We start from the raw sequence: 19,332 nt of genomic DNA on the forward strand, positions 1-19,332 counted from the left end.
TCATCTGTGGATATAAATTGAATTGAGAGTCACTTATCAGCAACCTTCTCTCTATCAAAATGAACGTCAACCTCAATTGTTTTGTGTGATCATGGAAGACAGGATTAGCAGACAGATAAGTGGCACCAAGATTATCGCATCATAAAATTGGTGTTGTTGTGACTGGGATGCACGGTTCACGTAATAAGCTTCCAAACGAGGTTACCTCAACAACAATATCGGCTAGGGCTATGTACTCATCCTTAGTGGATGAACGAAAGACAATCTTCTGGTCCCTTGCTGACCAAGAAACAAGATTCGAACCATCATATATAGCATATCCCCCAATGGGTTGACGACCATTCGGACACCCAACCCACTCAGTATCAGAATAGGCGGTAAGTACAAATTATGCATCATTATAGGCATGGACGGTGGTGTTACGGGATTGTGTAAGACGGAGACCAAATGCGCTAGTACAGCGAAGATGCCAAAGAATTTGTTTGATAGCAGACCAGTGGTTGACAGTCGGAGAATGCATGAAATGACAGACTTTGTTGACTGCATAAGTGGTGTCGGTCCTGGATAAGGTGACATATTGCAGAGTACCAACGACTTGACGGTATCGGACGTGATTCTCAAAGAGAGGATTGTCACTAAGAGACAGAGGTCCACCTATAGGAAGGGGAGTGCTAACTGGCTTAGCCTCAGTAAGACAACATGTTGTAAGATGTCCAACACATATTGCTACTGAGAGAAAAAGACCAGTGCCACAGTAAGCAACCGAAACGCCAAGAAAATAAGATATAGCTCCCATCTCCTGAAGAGAGAAATTTTGACTCAGGTTGCGACCAATCTGATCAATAGCACCTAATTTGTTTCCTATAATGACGATATTGTCAACATAGACTAACATATAAATCCGCATACCTCCAACTGTCAATATGAAAAGAGAGGGATCAGTGTGAGAGCCTTTAAAGCCAAGATTATGGAGAGCTCTATACAAGTGGTGAAACCAGACACATTGTAACATCCCGAAATTTAAGACCAAAAATTGATTTTTAATAATAATAAAATCATCATCCAAAATGTTTTCATAAAACCATAAAGGAATATTAGAGTAAGTCAATCAATCATCTCATTACACTAGAGTCATATAAAACGGAACTCACGGTGTGTGTGTGTGATGCGATCACACCGAGCTCTTCCCTTTCGATCCGGAAGTACCTGAAACATAAACTGAAATCCGTAAGCACGAAGCTTAGTGAGTTCCCCAAATACCTCATACCATACATATCGAACACACAACAGGCCATGCCCAACAACCATAGGGCCCCGCCCGGCATCGAGCCCCGCTTGGAACATATCTGTTAGAACATGAGATGGGTCTCGCCCATTGCATTCTTCAGTCCTCGCCTGGCATCGGGCCCCGCCCGACATTCATACAGACACATAAGCACATGCAAGAATCACTATGATAAATAGCATACAATACACCTATAAGGCCTCGCCTGACATCGGACCACGTCCGGTATACATATCACATAATACACATGCAAGAGTCACACAAATAGCTAGAACCATAATCATAATAAGTCATGGGCCGACATTGGTGCGTTCGACCTGTCAAGCACAGTGATCCGGATAATCCCCGCGCTAATCAATTAAATAAAACCCCAATTAATAATTGGGCCATAAACCATAACTAGGAATCTGATTCATCTGTCCAACTCCTACGGTAAAAAACCATTTTACCCTTTCCTCACTTGGCCCAATAACCAAATCCCAACCTAATGGCTCCAAAAGCCAAATATAACACAAATTCCTAAAGGAAACCCAAAGCCCATTATGGGTCTAAATCCAAGAAGGCTCAAAGCCTAACAATGACCCAAAGTCAGAAAGACTATTGGCCCAATAAAGACCAAAACCCTAATAGTCCAAATATGGCCCAAATCGCAAAAGTCAAAAGTCAATAACAGCTGAGTACGCTCCGCGTACTCAGACTTACGCCCCACATACGCCTCCTTTGGCCAGTACGCGCTGCGTACGAGCTGGGTACGCCCGACATACTCTACTGCAAACCCAACTCACCATTAATGGCTTAATCGGTTAAGCCACTATGTCTAATTCTTAGATTTGTTCCTAAATGATGTCTTACACACGTAAAGTTGGCAACTTTACTCCCTTGCATGACTTAATGGGACCCAATACTCAATAAAATCCATAGTAAGCACCCAAACTCATGCATGGTCCGATATAACTCATCAAGATGGCATTTTTATGCATAAGGAACATTAGAGAGGCTAAGATCTAGCATTTCCAACTCCTAGAGCGACTCATACTCATAAGTAGGGCTTATGGGGCCAAAACATACCAAAACAAAACCCTAAACTAGATTTAGCAATTGGAGTTACCAAGGTAGAAGCTTTATACCTCAAAAAGCTTGCAAAGTTGATGAAGATTTTAGATCTTCATGCTCCAATTCCACCAAAGCTTCACCACCAAGCTTCATCTTCTTCTAAGTAACCAAAAACACAAAAATACCAAAACAATGGCTCACAAACACTCAAATGGAGGCTAGGGTTTCTTTATCAGGATTTGGAGAGGTGGAGGCTAGTCATAAGAAACTACCAAAGGAAATTAAGGTGTTTAAATAGGGCACAAACCCTAAAAATTAGGGTTTTCCCCTGCTGGTCATACGCCCCGCGTACGTGGGTGCCTCCGCGACCAAGCCATATAGCAAGTACATCCAGCGTACTCATAGAGTACGCCCATCATACTTATCTTATGAATGCCATAACTTCTTTGTTCTAATTTTGATTTCGATGTTCTTTATATCCATACAAACGTAATGAAAAGCTCTATAAATATATAAACTCTCCTTTGCCTTAAAACTTCCCGAGTTTAAATCCAAATTTCATAAAAGGCCCGAACTATCACTTTACGGTATACCCTGGGCTCCAAAATGCAGACCGAACTCTCGGATCACCTAATCTACATTATCCACATCCAAGGGGTCTAAATCTCTCCTTCTCCAAGGCCCATATACTTATGATAACTGATCTTCGGGTCACGACCCCAAATTAGGAAACGATTCAAAACAGAGTGTTACAACTCTCCCCCACTTAAATTAGATTTTGTCCTCGAAATCACATCCTTACCATCCTCCTAGAACCCAAACACTCGGACCAGCACCTCTTAATTCCCCGACTCACCAGAAAGGCTGTCTCATACTCTTAGTGACCCTCCAAGGATACCATCGAAACCCAACCTTGTCACAACTCATACTCCTAATGGATAACAAATAATTGATCCCTTAACTATTGATCTAACACCTCACTGCTATATTTCTGAAACCCCCAAAACTTTGCCTGACATCTAACCAGGTAGAACCATCCGATAACATAACCATTACAACCCCAAAGTGCAATCTGACCTGAAAACTGTTGGGTTTTGAGCACTATAACACTCCTATGGTGCACATGCAACCCTAAATGCTTTGGATCTATGTTTTCTCTAATTATACATGCGTATTTTCAATTTTTCCAAAGCATTGTCCTAACTAGCATACAAATTGCCAAATGAATAATACATCTAGTTAGATGACATACCTTTTAGAAGGACTAGTAGTTCTTGACCTTTGAAAGCTTGAGCAACTCAAGTGTGATGCCTCTAATGCTTCACAAACACCAATATGCAAAATGTGACTTACGAGAATAAGTTACTTAGCTCAAAAAGAAGGTGTAACCGATTTTGGTTCATCAGGGTTCTATTTATAGTGTTGCACATGCTAGGGTTACACTTTGTAAACCCTAATGACCCGTGACTTTCCACATTCTCATGCTCCATGGATTTAACCTCCATGGAGTATCCATGGATTATCTCATTGGATTAGCCCATCTAAATAATCATTGATCATTGGCCCACACTACAAGAATAATTGATTTACATGCTACAATCGGGTCAAATACATACCAGTTATAGTGGTGAAGGCAACCTCAAAGGACCATGCTACAATCGGGTCAAGAATCATTGATTTACATAAATAACCTTATTCTCAAAATTCCATCCTATCAAATTGCACTGGTGAAGGCAACCTAAAAGGACCATGCTACAATCAGGTCAAGTACATACCAGTTATAGTTATGGGCTTAGACACCAAATCCAACAGTCTCCCACTTGGATAAGTCTAATAACTATAGCTGCCAATGTGTCTTCAGGATCCGACTTAATAATTGTTAGCTTTCAAAAGCCGCTGTCGAACTATGAACTAGTCAGTGACGCATCCTGCAGATAAGGGATCATATACTCCTTTGTTCTCAAGATATCTATGCGGACAAACATATGGAACATAGTCATACTTATTCTCCTGCAATATGTTTCCCGATTTCCGATTCGTCTAACATAGAACATAACTGAACACATCAATTTAGTTCTGACCGGGCTCGACACATAGTCAAAACAAAATCATCGAGGGGCCCAAGATATTGCTTTTAATCCTCTTAGGATAAAAGGAATAGATAAACTTCGACATTATATGCTTGTACTAATTACTCATCAAATCATGCACAACGACACGTTTTATAACATCAAGTTACTAATGCGTTTTCATGCCATCAATGTACAACCAACTCGTAGTCAACAACTCATATATCTTGGTTTGAAGATTATATGATATTATCGTCTCACAATCACTCGTGATAAATTCCATGAAGTGATTTAGGTGAGCGCGGGTTGAATCCAATACTCAAATCTTATTTCAGGAGCACTCATGAATGGTGTAGCAAACTTTTGCTATGTCTAACTCCTTAGACAATCTACAAGCCAACTCATGACAGTCTTCTTTCATACTTACTTCCGACGTATGATCGACTGTGGATGGTTTGAATAATTTTATCATTCTGGAAGTCAAAACATGCAAAGTGAAACAATAGTAAATAATTGACACAAGACACTAACTTTAGTTATAAATAAAACTCATTTTATTTAATCATCAAATGTCAATTACAATTTAGCTATTACAAGTTTTGATTTATCTAATTACTAAAACTAATATCGTCCGTTAGCCCAATGCCCCTCGCATGCTGCAAGTGCTTTACCCTAGTCAGTCCCTTTGTAAGGGGATCTGCTGGGTTGTCCTCTGACGATATCCCCTTTACCATGAGGTGTCCTTCTTCTACTTGATGTCTTATGAAGTGGTACTTTCTGTCGATATGCCTGGATCTACCATGATCTCTCGGTTCCTTGGTTAAGGCAACCGCCCCTTCATTATCGCAGAAAATATCCATAGGCTCCTTTATGGATGGAATGACTCCCAGGTCTCCGATGAAGTTTTTCAACCATATCGCCTCCTTCGATGCTTCGCTTGCTGCTATGTACTCCGATTCGCACATTGAATCAGCTACAGTCTCCTGCTTGGAACTTTTCCATGTTACTGCTCCTCCATTTAGGGTAAACACCCAGCCCGACTGAGAACGGAAATTATCTCTATCGGTCTGAAAGCTGGAGTCGCTATACCCTGTCACTCTCAAGTCATCACTCCCACCAAGGGTAAGGACCCAGTCCTTAGTCCTCCGTAGGTACTTAAGAATGTTCTTAACCACACTCCAATGAGCTTTACCAGGATTCCCTTGATATCTGCTAACCATGCTCAAAGCAAAGGCCACATCAGGGCGAGTACAAGTCATAACATACATGATCAATCCAACTGCGGAAGCATATGGTATTCGACTCATCTCTGCTATCTCAACATCTGTACTCGGACTCTGAGTCTTACTCAGTTTGGCATTCCCTTGGATAGGTAAGTCACCTTTCTTGGAGTTCTCCATGCTGAAACGCTTCAACACCTTGTCCAAGTAGGTACTTTGACTAAGTCCTATTAGCCTTTTACTCCTGTCTCTCAATATCCTTATCCCTAGGATATAAGCAGCTTATCCGAGGTCCTTCATAGCGAAACACTTCCCAAGCCAGGACTTAACCTCCTGCAAGGTTGGGATGTCGTTTCCTATGAGCAGTATGTCATCTACATAAATACCAGAAAGCTCACTATACTCCCACTAGCTTTGACATATACAAAGGACTCATCCTCGCTTCTCGAAAATCCAAATTCTTTGACTTTCTCATCAAAACAAAGATTCCATCTGCGAGATGCGTGTTTTAATCCATAAATGGATTTCTCAAGCTTACACACTCTATTAGGGTACTTTGCATTGACAAAACCCTCTGGCTGACTCATGTAAACATCTTCAGCCAACTTTCCATTAAGGAAAGCGATTTTGACATCCATTTGCCATATTTCATAATCATGAAATGCAACCATGGCCAACATAACCCTTATAGATTTAATCTTCGCTACTGGTGAGAAGGTCTCATCATAGTCAACTCCCGGAGTTTGAGTAAATCCCTTCGCAACCAATCGCGCCTTATATGTGTGTACTTTCCCATCCATGTCAGTCTTCTTCTTGAAGATCCATTTGCACCCGACTATCTTACGACCCGGTACATTGTCAACCAAGTTCCAAACTTGATTGTAATACATGGACTGAATCTTGTTGTCCATAGCCTCTTTCCATTTTGTAGACTCGGGGCCTGCCATGGCTTCCTTGTAGTCGTTAGGTTCATCTAAATTTACCAGTGTGCTATCACTGATAAATGTATCACCTTCAGTAGTAATATGGAAACCATAAAACTCAGGTGTATTTCTAACTCTACTGGAACGCCTTAGAGGTAAGGACTCGTCAACTGGATCAACTGGAGTTTCCTCCTCAGGTTGATTGCTAGTGTTTGAGGTTCCTTCACTGCTTGAATCTTGAAGCTCTTCAAGGTCAATTTGCCTCCCACTGTCCCCTTGGCATATGACTTCTCTCTCACGAAAGACTCCTCTCCTCGCAACGAAGACAACATTGTCACTCGGTTTGTAGAAGAGATATCCAAAGGAATTCTGTGGGTAGCCGATGAAAATACATCGCTCACTCCGAGGTTCGAGCTTTTCGTGAGTTTATTTTCTCACAAAAGCCTCGCAACCCCAAACTTTGATGTGGGAACTTTCCCTGTCCACATCTCGTGAGGTGTTTTGGAAACCTTTTTGGTAGGGACTAGATTAAGGATATGGGCGGCAGTCTCTAAGGCATGCCCCCAGAATGAGATAGGTAACGAAGCTCGACTCATCATGGAATGAACCATGTCTAGCAAGGTTCTATTACGCCTCTCAGCCACACCATTAAGTTGTGGTGTCCTAGGTGGCGTCAATTGTGAAACAATTCCACATTCCTTAAGATAGTCAAGGAACTCGATACTAAGATACTCTCCTCCATGATCGGATCGTAGCATCTTTATCTTCCTGCCGAATTGATTCTCCGGTTCTTGCTTAAACTCCTTGAACTTTTCAAAAGTTTCCGACTTATGCTTGATTAAGTAGATATACCCATATATACTATAATCATCAGTAAAAGTCACATAGAAGCGGTTAGCATCCCTTATGGCAGTTCTGAATGGTCCACGCACATCAGTGTGTATGAGATCCAACATAACTTCACCCCTTTCACAAGTACCAATGAAGGGTGACTTGGTCATCTTTCCAAGTAAACAAGATTCGGAAGTGTCATCCGACTTTAATTCGAATGACTCCAAAACTCCATCCTTTTGGAGTTGGGCTATGCGCTTCTTGTTGACATGTCCAAGACGACAATGCCACAAGCATGCCTTATCCAAATCATTGGATGAATCAATTTTCAACACATTATTTCCTAAGTTATCTACAACTATCACAGTTTCATATATACCATGAAAGTTAATGCTTCAAAATAAAATACACCATTACAATAAGCATAAATACCACCAATTTTATTATTAAAGGAAAAGGTAAAACCTTGTTTATACAAACTGTGAAAGGAAATAACATTTCTCGCCATATCGGCCGAGTAACAACAATTATTCAAATCTAAATTTAAACCATTACTAAGCAATAAACAATAAACTCCAATCTTAGTCACAAGCGACACTTTCCTATTTCCCATGATTAAGTTTATCTTCCCGTGCTCCACATCCCTACTTCTTTTTAGTCCGTGCAAATTAGAACAAATGTGAATACCACAACCTGTATCAAGGACCCAAGAATTAGCATGTGATGAGTTATTAGATTGAAGAGTGTAAATACCTGCAAAGGAGGGCTTGATCTTGCCATCCTTTATGTCGTGCAAGTACTTGGGGCCGCTTCGTTTCCAGTGCCCTTTGTCATGACAGTGGAAGCACTCTGCTTCCTTCGGATTGGAAGAGGGATTAGTAGAACCAGCTTTGGTCCCACTTGAAGAGGATCCATCAAGAGAATTTCCCTTGCGGCTCTTGTAGGGAGCCTTCCTCTTCTTTCCCTTCCCATATCCGATTGCCAGAACAGGGGCAGAAGTAGTAGTAGGAGTAGACACAACCGACTGTCCTTTCAGGTTGTTTTCTGTAGTCCTAAGAAGGCCTTGAAGCTTGCTAAGAGTGACCTCCTCCTTGTTCATATGATAGGTCATAAGAAACTGATCATAACAAGAAGGTAAAGAGTGTAGAATAATATCTATGGCTAACTCTTCTTCAAAATTGACATTTAATTTATGCAAACGGTCCACGAATCTCTGCATCTTCTGCAAGTGGGTCGTGATGGGTTCACCATCCTTCATTTTGGTTGTGATCATGGAGGCAATGATCTCATACCTCTCCTACCGAGCACTTTGATGGTATATTTCCATCAAATTTTGATACAGTTCAAAAGGATAGTAGTCCTCATAGGACTTCTGCAGCTCAACAGTCATGGTAGAAATCATTAGACACGACACCTTTGTCGCATCCCTCTCATGAGTAGTGTGTTCAGCGATTTGTTCGGGAGTAGCAGTGGTGACATCAATCTCTTTGAGCTCTTTATCTAGGACATATTCTTTGTTCTCATAGCGAATAGCTATTCAGATGTTTCGAATCCAGTCATTGAAGTTCGAGCCATCGAAAATGACCCTCCCACATAGGTTCATGAGGGAGAAAGAGCCAGAAGGGATTGGGTTGGAAGCATTGTTTGGGACAGACATCTGAACAAGAAAAAGAACAAAGTTTAGGTTAGATGATAATCCTTAATATTACACCCAAATGAAATATTAAGGCTAGGACCCAACACAATATTCTACAATTGCGAAAAGGGATGCCGTAATCCAATTGTAAAATATTTGAAGGTAGGTAAATGAAGATTTACCAATTTCCACCATGAAAAACGAAATAGATTTTCTAAGTTTTAATTGGATTGAATTCCTAGATCCTATGAGATTCATTGAAATTTTCAATGGCATGTTTAAATCTCGATTGTGCCCTTCAAGTTTGTGACTGGGATGCCGAGGATCACAAACAAGGTGTGAATAACCATGCAAATTAGCTTGGTACACTTAATGTTACAAGTCACCTAATCAATGTGCCGGTTAACCACACACACTACATTGATCTATGATTAACATCAAGCTACCCTTTTCCACACATTGTCAGTCCCAGATTAGTGTTCCGGTTAACCACACACGCTCCACTGACGACTTAACAAGGTGCAAAGTGTAATTTCATGGATTAGCACCATTTTCACATTTTCCTAAAGTAACTAAGATTGGGAATTTAATAAAAGTTTAGTTACTTTATATTTTTTTTCATTATACTTTTAACGAGGGAGAATTAATGTCCTATCCTACCCGTTCGGCTAACGACCCTCCACCAGTCAAGGAAGCGGTGAGTGAGAGTGGACACCCATTAAACCACCATTTTATAGGCAGTAACCTTATACCCCCCTTATAGATCGACTTCGTGAATGAGGCCTACTAACGGTAAGACCGACTTGTCTTATATATATATATATATATATATATATATATATATTATTAAACTTATAATATTATAAAGTATAAGGGTTGAATTTGAACTTTTAAAACTCTACGGTTTGGAATTAAAGTTTCATTAGTGTGACTTTACAAATTCCAAAATTTGAGGGAAAGTTTTGAAACTTGTCAAAACTCTTCACATTCATAACTTATGAGTTTAATTGGATTTTAATGTATGAGACCTTTCATTTTCCATAACTTGAGGACAAGTTATGGAGGTCATTAAAATTCATTTAGATCATTTTCTAACAACAAAAATTATCACATAATTCATGGATGATCTAACCAAACTCATAAACAAAATAATTTTAAGTCAGCAATTTGCAAGCAACTTTGTTTATCATATAAAACAACAATTATTTTTTAAAACTTTGACAATTATCTTGTGGTTGGATGAGTACAAGAACTACCATATCATAAAAAACATTTCCAATGATGCAAAACAGTTTGTGGTAGTGTTACCAATCCAAACCAGGCCAAGAAACTCGAAATTCTGCAAACAGAGCCTTCAACTCGTCGAGTGCATGAATTGACTCGCCGAGTTGCTCTGTTACTGAGTGGACTCGTCGAGTCTGTTCATGGACTCGGCGAGTTCACCAGTCAGAGGCCAAAATTTCGACTTTTTCAGCTTTGAAAAACTAGTAAGCATCAAATATAATAGAAAACAATCATAACCTCTGATACCACTGTTGGGTTCTGAGCACTATAACACTCCTATGGTGCACATTCAACCATAAATGCTTTGGATCTATGTTTTCTTTAATTATACATGCATATTTTCGATTTTTCCAAAGCATTGTCCTAACTAGCATACAAATTGCCAAATGAATAATACATCTAGTTAGATGACATACCTTTTAGAAGGACTAGTAGTTATTGACCTTTGAAATCTTGAGTACCTCAAGTGTGATGCCTCTAATGGTTCACAAACACCAATATGCAAAAGGTGACTTAAGAGAATAAGTTACTTAGCTCAAAAAGAAGGTGTAACTGATTTTGGTTCATGAGGGTTCTATTTATAATGTTGCACATGCTAGGGTTACACTTTGTAAACCCTAATGACCCATGACTTTCCATATTCTCATGCTCCATGGATTTAACCTCCATGGACTATCCATGGATTATCTCATTGGTTTAGCCCATCTAAATAATCATGGATCATTGGCCCACACTACAAGAATCATTGATTTACATAATCAATCCCTATATATTTAATTAGTCTCTTTTGACCACAAAATTAATTCCAAATTAATTATTGATCAATACTAATTAAATAATTTCATATTAATATATTATACTTGTAATATACTAATAAACCATAAATAACCTTATTCTCAAAATTCCATCCTATCAAATTGCACTGGTGAAGGCAACCCAAAAGGACCATGCTACAATCGGGTCAAGTATATACCAGTTATAGTTATGGGCTTAGACACCAAATCCAACAAAAACATCCTTTTGGTCCTGTACTATCCAACTGGTACCTTTGACAGACAAATTCCTTAACCATAAATTGATAATAAAACGATCTTTTGACTCTCAACACGAGTCCCGCCCATTTTCCAACCTGATAGATGACCCATATCCGGAAATCCAAAGATTTACACTTGCATTTTATCCTAAATATTCTGATTCCACGGCGACCTTTCGCTAAACTGAAATATAAAATCCCCAATCTACCGCTGAAACTGACAGCCTTACACCTGGTCCAATCACCAGGATCCTACTAAGAGTCTAATTGATAAAGGCTACCCTAGCCTACACATCATGCGAATACCAATCACTAACCACAGAGTCGTCCCACTCCAAACGTAATCCAATACCTTGCCCCAACCAATGTCCACTGGGTCTCACCCGATCAAGTGTTGTACATGCGTAACCTCGCCTCAGTTCTAACGATCCTCGTATCAACTAAGAGTAATCTTCCGAAAATACTGCCCGCATCGACCCTAGCATGCACTGATCATTCCTCAGTTCCACGACCACTCCCATAATGTCCTTCCTCATTCTGGTGAACGCTACGATCCCATCGCAGACTTACAACACTTCCCTAACTGCCTATCATCCTTATGTATGCTATGGCTACCTCGTAGTCTTCCATACTGCCATGGACCCAACCCATGGTTTTACAGTCCATCTACCATACCGATCATGACCATCGTAAGTCGAACCCGCATCTGATTATAACCCAATGAGGTATTCGGGTTATGTTTTGAATCCCAAAGCCTTAGTATGACATGAACATGGAGAGATGTTCCAACACAACCCTCAACCTGGATCCATCCACATACCCACCATACATCACTACTGATGCACAAAGAAACCTGAATATCCATTCGTGTGCAACCCTTAGACCAAACGATTCTCCCCCACTTGGATTCGACTACGTTCTTCTAATCCACAAAGAATTTGATGGATTCCCAATCCATCCCACAACCTAACAATTCTAACTGTTAACAACCAGGGCTTAAAAGAACTAACATCCCATTACTAGCCAACCTTAGTGACCATAGACATTCCAAAACCATATGAACACTTCCCGGATTCTGAATGAGCTCAATAATCCCAAGTACTTCCCATGATAGAACTCCAAATCCTTAAGCCACCTCGGCTCGTGGCATAGAACTATAACCCTTAACTGGAATGGGCAGATCATCAATTCAACAACTCACTTTCTGAAGGATCGATATACTCAAAGTTCGCCAAAAGATACCATTCGATTTCTGTTGACAATCCCAATGACTAAAATAACCCATGCGAACAATACTTTCCCAATAATTAAGAGTAATACGTTACCCCTGCTCAATCCCTACTGATGGTAGTAGTCGGCAACCTGAGCTTTACAACAACTAGCTTTCCTTGATCGACCACACCTAGCACTTATATATTCCAAGACCGGGTGATCATTCCCAATACCTCAACGAATCTCTAGGCACTTTCCGCTGAATCCACTACCATTCCTTGGCGAATGATCGTTTGATGAGAAACAACATCTCAATATCGAACAAGTACCCAATCTGTTCAACCACTCACTTGTGCTTAGAGCAATTCCCATGTAACATGCAACTGACCTCGCTCCGAAGGTGTGAACTTGAAAACTACTGATCTTACATCCATGACCAAACCATTTCCTAACTACATTGAAACCATGAGCACCTCTACACATCCTGCATCAAACCCGACATGCCTACCTTTCAGATTCCTTGAGTTTTTGTTGATATCACTAAGGATCAGGCCGACTGCTGGTATCCTAAGCAGGATACTCAATCCTCTTCTAAACAAGGCCCACGGTATGGAAAACGACATAAGAAGATTCTCATGACCATCATGAAGAAAACTCAATTCCTAGATGAGGACTTATATAAGCCACATATAGCGTCTCACCCACAATCACAAAACCACAAATACATTTTATAAGAGCATGAAGGAAGGAATACAACTCATACCTGCGATGCCAACTAATGGAACTCGGATCTCCTCGACATGGGACTGCAACGCTCGACTCCTTCCCACAAGAACCTCCACCCTGTCCTTGCAACCATCAATACTCCTCAGAGTGGCTGGAGCAGGTGCTCTCACTACTCCTCTCATCAACTCTGAACAGTCGGATTTCTTGTGCCCCACTAGGTTGCATCAAAAACATATCGAAGCTGATCCTCGAGGGCAATCCCTACCAAAATGACCCAGCTATACGCAACTGAAACTTCCCCTCCATATCTCCCGACAGCCTCTCACATGGGTCCTCCCACACTTGGCACAATGGCCCTAGCCCTACTGGCCTCCCAACTACAAATCCTGAGTCCTAAGCCTCTTTGTCTGGCCTACTGTTGCCTGATATTGCTCTGTCTTTCTCTTCCCGAGGTGCCCCAAATCAATCTCCTGTTCACGGGCTCTAGAATCGCATTATTCAGGGTCTTGCACCCTGCCATGCTCACAAACCTCCTTGCTAACGGCTGCACTATGATAGCTGGCGCAACCTCCGCCCCAAACCGAGTCACAAACTCCTCCTAAGACATAGCCTCCAACTCGGTAAGCATAATAGATTGTACAATAAATTCCAACAACTCCTTTCCGCACGATGCAAGAGATCCAAGGTAAACCGAACCTTACCTCTTATGGGATAGGGCCTAATGCAGAAGACACCTTCCATCTCCTCAATCCAATGCGAACTCAGAACCCTGGCAGTCCTCTCACCAATTGGCTCATCAGCAGATCCTGAACCTTCTCCATGCGTGCTCGCCCCTATTCTGAAAAGTAATCATTCACATCATCAAAACATATCCAAATATTCCTTGTCCCACCAGCTTCCTAGATTCTCCGCGACTCTCCTCGAGTAGAGTATGGATCCTGTGCTTTCAACAGTACGAGCCTAATACTAACTTCCATATCTATCCATACTTTACTCAAGAATCATCCTGAACCCTCTAAGTCACCTCTCAAACTAATACTCCAAATACCTGCTAAGCAGCGCAACCAACCCACTAAAGGACTTCCTAGGCTTTCCTAGTTTCCCGACCTCACCCTGCCATCAGGTGTTGAAGAACTCCCACTAATGTCAGCTAACTACCTCATGAATATAATCACACACCACAGAGCTTAGATAATCCTTCGATAAATAGACTCATCCCTACAATGGGTGGACTCAACCAAGATCTGTGCAATAGGGTCAAATCAATCACTCTGAGATTATTTAACCTTTGAAACATGTGACTTAACATATTCACTTAATACTTAATTTACGTCACTATGAATTCCACAAAGCACAAAGCAAGCAACATTCAAGAAATATCACTTCAAACCACAAGCCAACTAGAGGACATATAAAGCTCACTTACTACCAATAAAGATTTTGAATCTAAAACATCATTCAAATCCTCTTAGGCTACAAGGAATCACATATCCGGCCAATCCATACAATCATCTGAAAATCCATTCTAACATGCAATTCCATAAGCTCAAACAATCAGGCATATAAAGGCATCTCTCCTAGCATGAAATTGTGAGCATATCCTTAGCCCTGATCTAGCATGCAATTCTCGTAACATATAACATAACAAAGATGTATGGGTATTCTGGGAATCACTTACTTGAGCTCGGCTGATTGCACGCAACACACCCCTTTTCTTTTGTTAGAAAATCCTTTAATAAAACTTTTATTTTATAAAAATCTATCAAACCCTCAGTTTGAGTTCAAACACACCCAAGAGTATGCCCGAATCCATCAAACCAAGGCTCTGATACCAACTTGTAACATCCCGAAACATAAGACCAAAAATTGATTTTTAATAATAATAAAATTATCATCCAAAACGTTTTCATAAAACCATAAAGGAATATCAGTGTAAATCAATCAATCATCTCAATACATCAGAGTCAAATAAAACGAAAGTCATGGTGTGTGTTTGTGTGTGTGCGATGCGATCACCCTGAGCTCTTCCCTTTTGATCCGGAAGTACCTGAAACATAAACTGAAAACAGTAAGCATGAAGCTTAGTGATTTCTGTAAATACCTCATACCATACATATCAAACATACAATGCGCCATGCCCAAAAACCATCGAGCCCCGCTCGGACCAAATATGTCAGAACATGAGATGGGTTCGTCCCATCGCGTTCTTCAGACCTTTACTGGCATTGGCCCCGCTCGACATTTATACAGACACATAAACACATGTAAGAATCACTAAGATAAATATCATTCAATACACCCATCAGGCCTTGCCTGGCATCGGACCCCGTCGGGTATACATATCACATACTACACATGAAAAGTCACACAGACAACTAAAACCCTAATCATAATAATGTTGGATTAGGTGTCTAAGCCCATAACTATAATTAGTATATAGTTAAATTGATAGAAGCACAAGTCCTATTGGGTTCCCTTCACTCTTGCAACTTGACATGATGACTTTTGGAGAGAAGTTGAATTTATTATTTGGAATAATAAATTGATATAAATGATTTATTAATATGTTATGAAAATAATATATTAATTAGAAATCACGTTATTTAATTAATATTTAATCAAAAATTAATTTGGAATTAATTTTTAGATTAAAAGAATTAACTAAAAGTACAAGGGCTATTAAGTGGGAGACTGTTGGATTAGGTGTCTAAGCCCATAACTATAATTGGTATATACGTACTTACATTGATAGAAGCACAAGTCCTTTCGGGTTGCCTTCACTCTTGCAACTTAACACGATGACTTTTGGAGAGAAGTTGAATTTATTATTTGGAATAATAAATTGATATAAATGATTGATTAATATGTTAGGAAAATAATATATTAATTAGAAATCATGTTATTTAATAAATATTTAATCATAAATTAATTTGGAATTAATTTTGAGATTAAAAGAATTAATTAAAAGTACAAGGGCTATTTTGCAAATCATTGATAGTTGTGAAACTGGACTCTTGGACTCCTTGGATAGGAATGGACGAAAATTATAGGGTGGCCCTATAAGTTTTCATCCAAGGCCTTCTAGAAGAGGAGTCCATGGGCTGCTTAGGCCTTAAGCAGGAAATTAGGGTTTCCACATGAAAACCCTAACTTTGGGACTAAGCAACCTGCAGTATATAAAGAGGCTTATGTTGAGATAATAAATAATAGATCGATAGATTCTGAAATGGAATATGAATCAAAACAATAAAAGCTATGATTAAAGTAATGTCGAATGATTAATCATCACTGTCTTAAAAAAGCTCGATGAAGAACTTCTGCTGTAAAGGCACGGTAGGGAATCACACAATGATTAACCCTAATACAATACATGTATGCAGTATTTAAAGCCTAACCCTAGCATTATAAAGACGGATAGACATGTCCAATCCGTAAAAAGGCTAACTACATACACATTAAATTTGACACAATCTAAAAAATAATCCAACAATCTCCCCCTTTGTGCCAAATAAGGAAGGCAGATTCTTCAGTGTTGTTGGCGCTTTTGAACTTTGAAAGGTATGGCATTAGACCAAGAAAAGTTTTGCGAATAGTGATGTACCACTTAATCATATCTGCGAAACATTTCTTGCCAGCAGCATCATTCCCTTTGTAACCACTTGCTAATTCCAAAACATATTCCAGGCACGGGGTGGAATACAAATGCTTGTCAAGCAGAAAGAAGCAGCATCTTTGAAAATTCGCACCAGCCCTTTCTCATATCTGGAATGCCATACTCCAGCTGTCCTTCCAAATACGTCCTAGTTTCATCTTGTCGAGATCTTTTGGAGGCTCCTTTGGTAGCACTGCCGGTTTCTTACGAAGAACAGTCGCAATCTTCACATCCATCTTACCAACTTCTTGGATGTAACAAACCAACATTCTTTTGAGATGTGCAATAATATGTTCGAATTTCTATTCATCCTTCAGCAATAGATGCAACAGAGAAATCCAGTCGAATGGGTTAAGGAGGGGCAGATCAGCGAGAGTAAATTCAAACACAGAACTCCAAGCCCCTCAAGCGACCTTGAAACGAGCATTGATAAAGTTTTTTGTTTCAATTGGGCTAAAGACTTTCCGAGCAGTAATCTTCTTAGAACTCCAAGTTTCGTATTGAGGCTTTCCGTTTTTGAGGTAAAACGAGATAAGCATCTGATGAACATCGTTGTCCAAATCAAGTGCACTCGCAACCCTGTCAAAGCTTCTAAACAAGAAAGCTTTCAGAGTAATTGGAAAGTCAAACTGCGAATCCAAAGTGTTTTCTAATTCAAACGAAGTAACTGGCTCCAACCAGTATACATTCGGATTGTCTATCGCCTCATTCAGAACCCTTTCCATAGACCAAACAGGAAATAGAAGCTTTTGAGTTTTCAGAGTAACTTGGGCTTCACGAGCTTCTTTTTCAGCTTCTTCAGCTTCTTTTGCGACCCGCTGAGCTTCATCTAGCTCTTAGTCACGTTTCTTTCTTTTCAGTTGAGCTTTTTCTGATTGATCTTGTTCTTCCTCATCATCATCAACCAACTTCCCTTTTCCTTTTGATCCCGAAGCTTTATTATCCTTTGGATCTTTTGATTTAGGCTTTTGTTCATGCTCATCAGAGCCACCAACTAGTTTCTTTATCTCTTCACCAGATGCCTTCTTTGCTTCTCCCCTTATTTCGGAAGAGTGACCGATACCGAAACACTTTCTATCCGATCAAGCATAGAGAATGTTGGTCGAAGTTTGTCAACCAAAAGTTGTCGAACAGAGACTGTGAGCATATAATCATGAGTCTCGATGAGATTTTCCAAATACCGATTAACATCGGCGACAACACTTTTGACCATAACTTTTTCAGACTTAAGCTCTTGTATTTCCTTGTTGGCATGAGAGAGATGGGCGGACACAACTTTCACCTTTTCAGTTTTGATGGCAAGCTTGTCCATGAGAGCATTCTCAGTAGCAAGATCTGCTTGAAGATTTTCAATCGTGGAGGTGATCGACGTTTGCAGCTCTACATTATCTGTCTGGATACCAATACGAACCTTAGAAAGAGCGTCTTTCTCGGTTTGGAGAGTTGTACAAAGGTTCGTAATTGCCTTGTTTGCAGCAGTTGTGTTACATTCCGAAGAGGTTCAGAAGTCTTCCATAAACAGTTTAACCTCAGAAAGTAGTTTATCGACTTTTTCGGTTGTATCATGAACAACTTTTTCAGAGTGCTCAACAGCCTTTGTCGCTTTAGCAAGATTTTCAGCATGCTCATTGGTGAGAGTGTCAAATAAAGCTTTGTAAGACGTTTGGGAATATTCACTGCTAGACGAAGATTTGGAAACTCAAGGAGAGTATCCAACTGATCATTGAGGGCTTTGAACTCCCCCTTCCTCATAGGTGCATCTTTGTTATCACTAGTGGGTTGGATGTTGAAAGGGAGGTAGTGTAAGCCTTGGAAATAATCCCGATCATCACGGAACACGGCATCAGGATCATCAGTTCTTAGAGGTGAGATGGGAGTGAAATCAGGACCAACTGTGACACCATAAGCACCTGCCCCCGTATCAGATACATTGACAGTTACTGGTGGTGTACTAGTGGTTATTGTGGTTGTTGCTGTGGAATCAATGAAAAATAGAGAAGATTGTGGAACTGAGACTTGTAGCTGTGAGACTCCAACAGAGATGTTCGGACATGGAGCTATGGTGATTGGAGTAGTGGTTTGATTAGGGGTGTGATTCGGAGAAGATGGAGGAGTAAAGCCCTAAAATAAATCTTCTGTTAAAGGAACAGAGGTGGGCATTGAGAAATTTACCTCTGGATTGGTCTGAGTAGGTGTATCTTCAGTTTCGTGCTGAACTTGCTCAGTACTCCGAACGTTTGAAATAGTGTGAGACTCTGAATCCTCCTCAGCAACAAGAGTAGGAGACCTTGGCTAGCGAGCGGATTTCTTTATTTTCTTCTTCGGAACTTGAGCTGGTTCGGAAGGTCTAACTTTCGCCTTTCGCTTACCTGCTCTTTTAGGCTTGTTCGCATCCTCCAAAGCCTTTT

This window comes from Lactuca virosa, chromosome 3 (genome assembly GCF_052849685.1).
Source record: "Lactuca virosa cultivar CGN04683 chromosome 3, Lactuca_virosa_CGN04683_v6, whole genome shotgun sequence".
In the NCBI taxonomy this organism is placed as follows: Eukaryota; Viridiplantae; Streptophyta; class Magnoliopsida; order Asterales; family Asteraceae; genus Lactuca; species Lactuca virosa.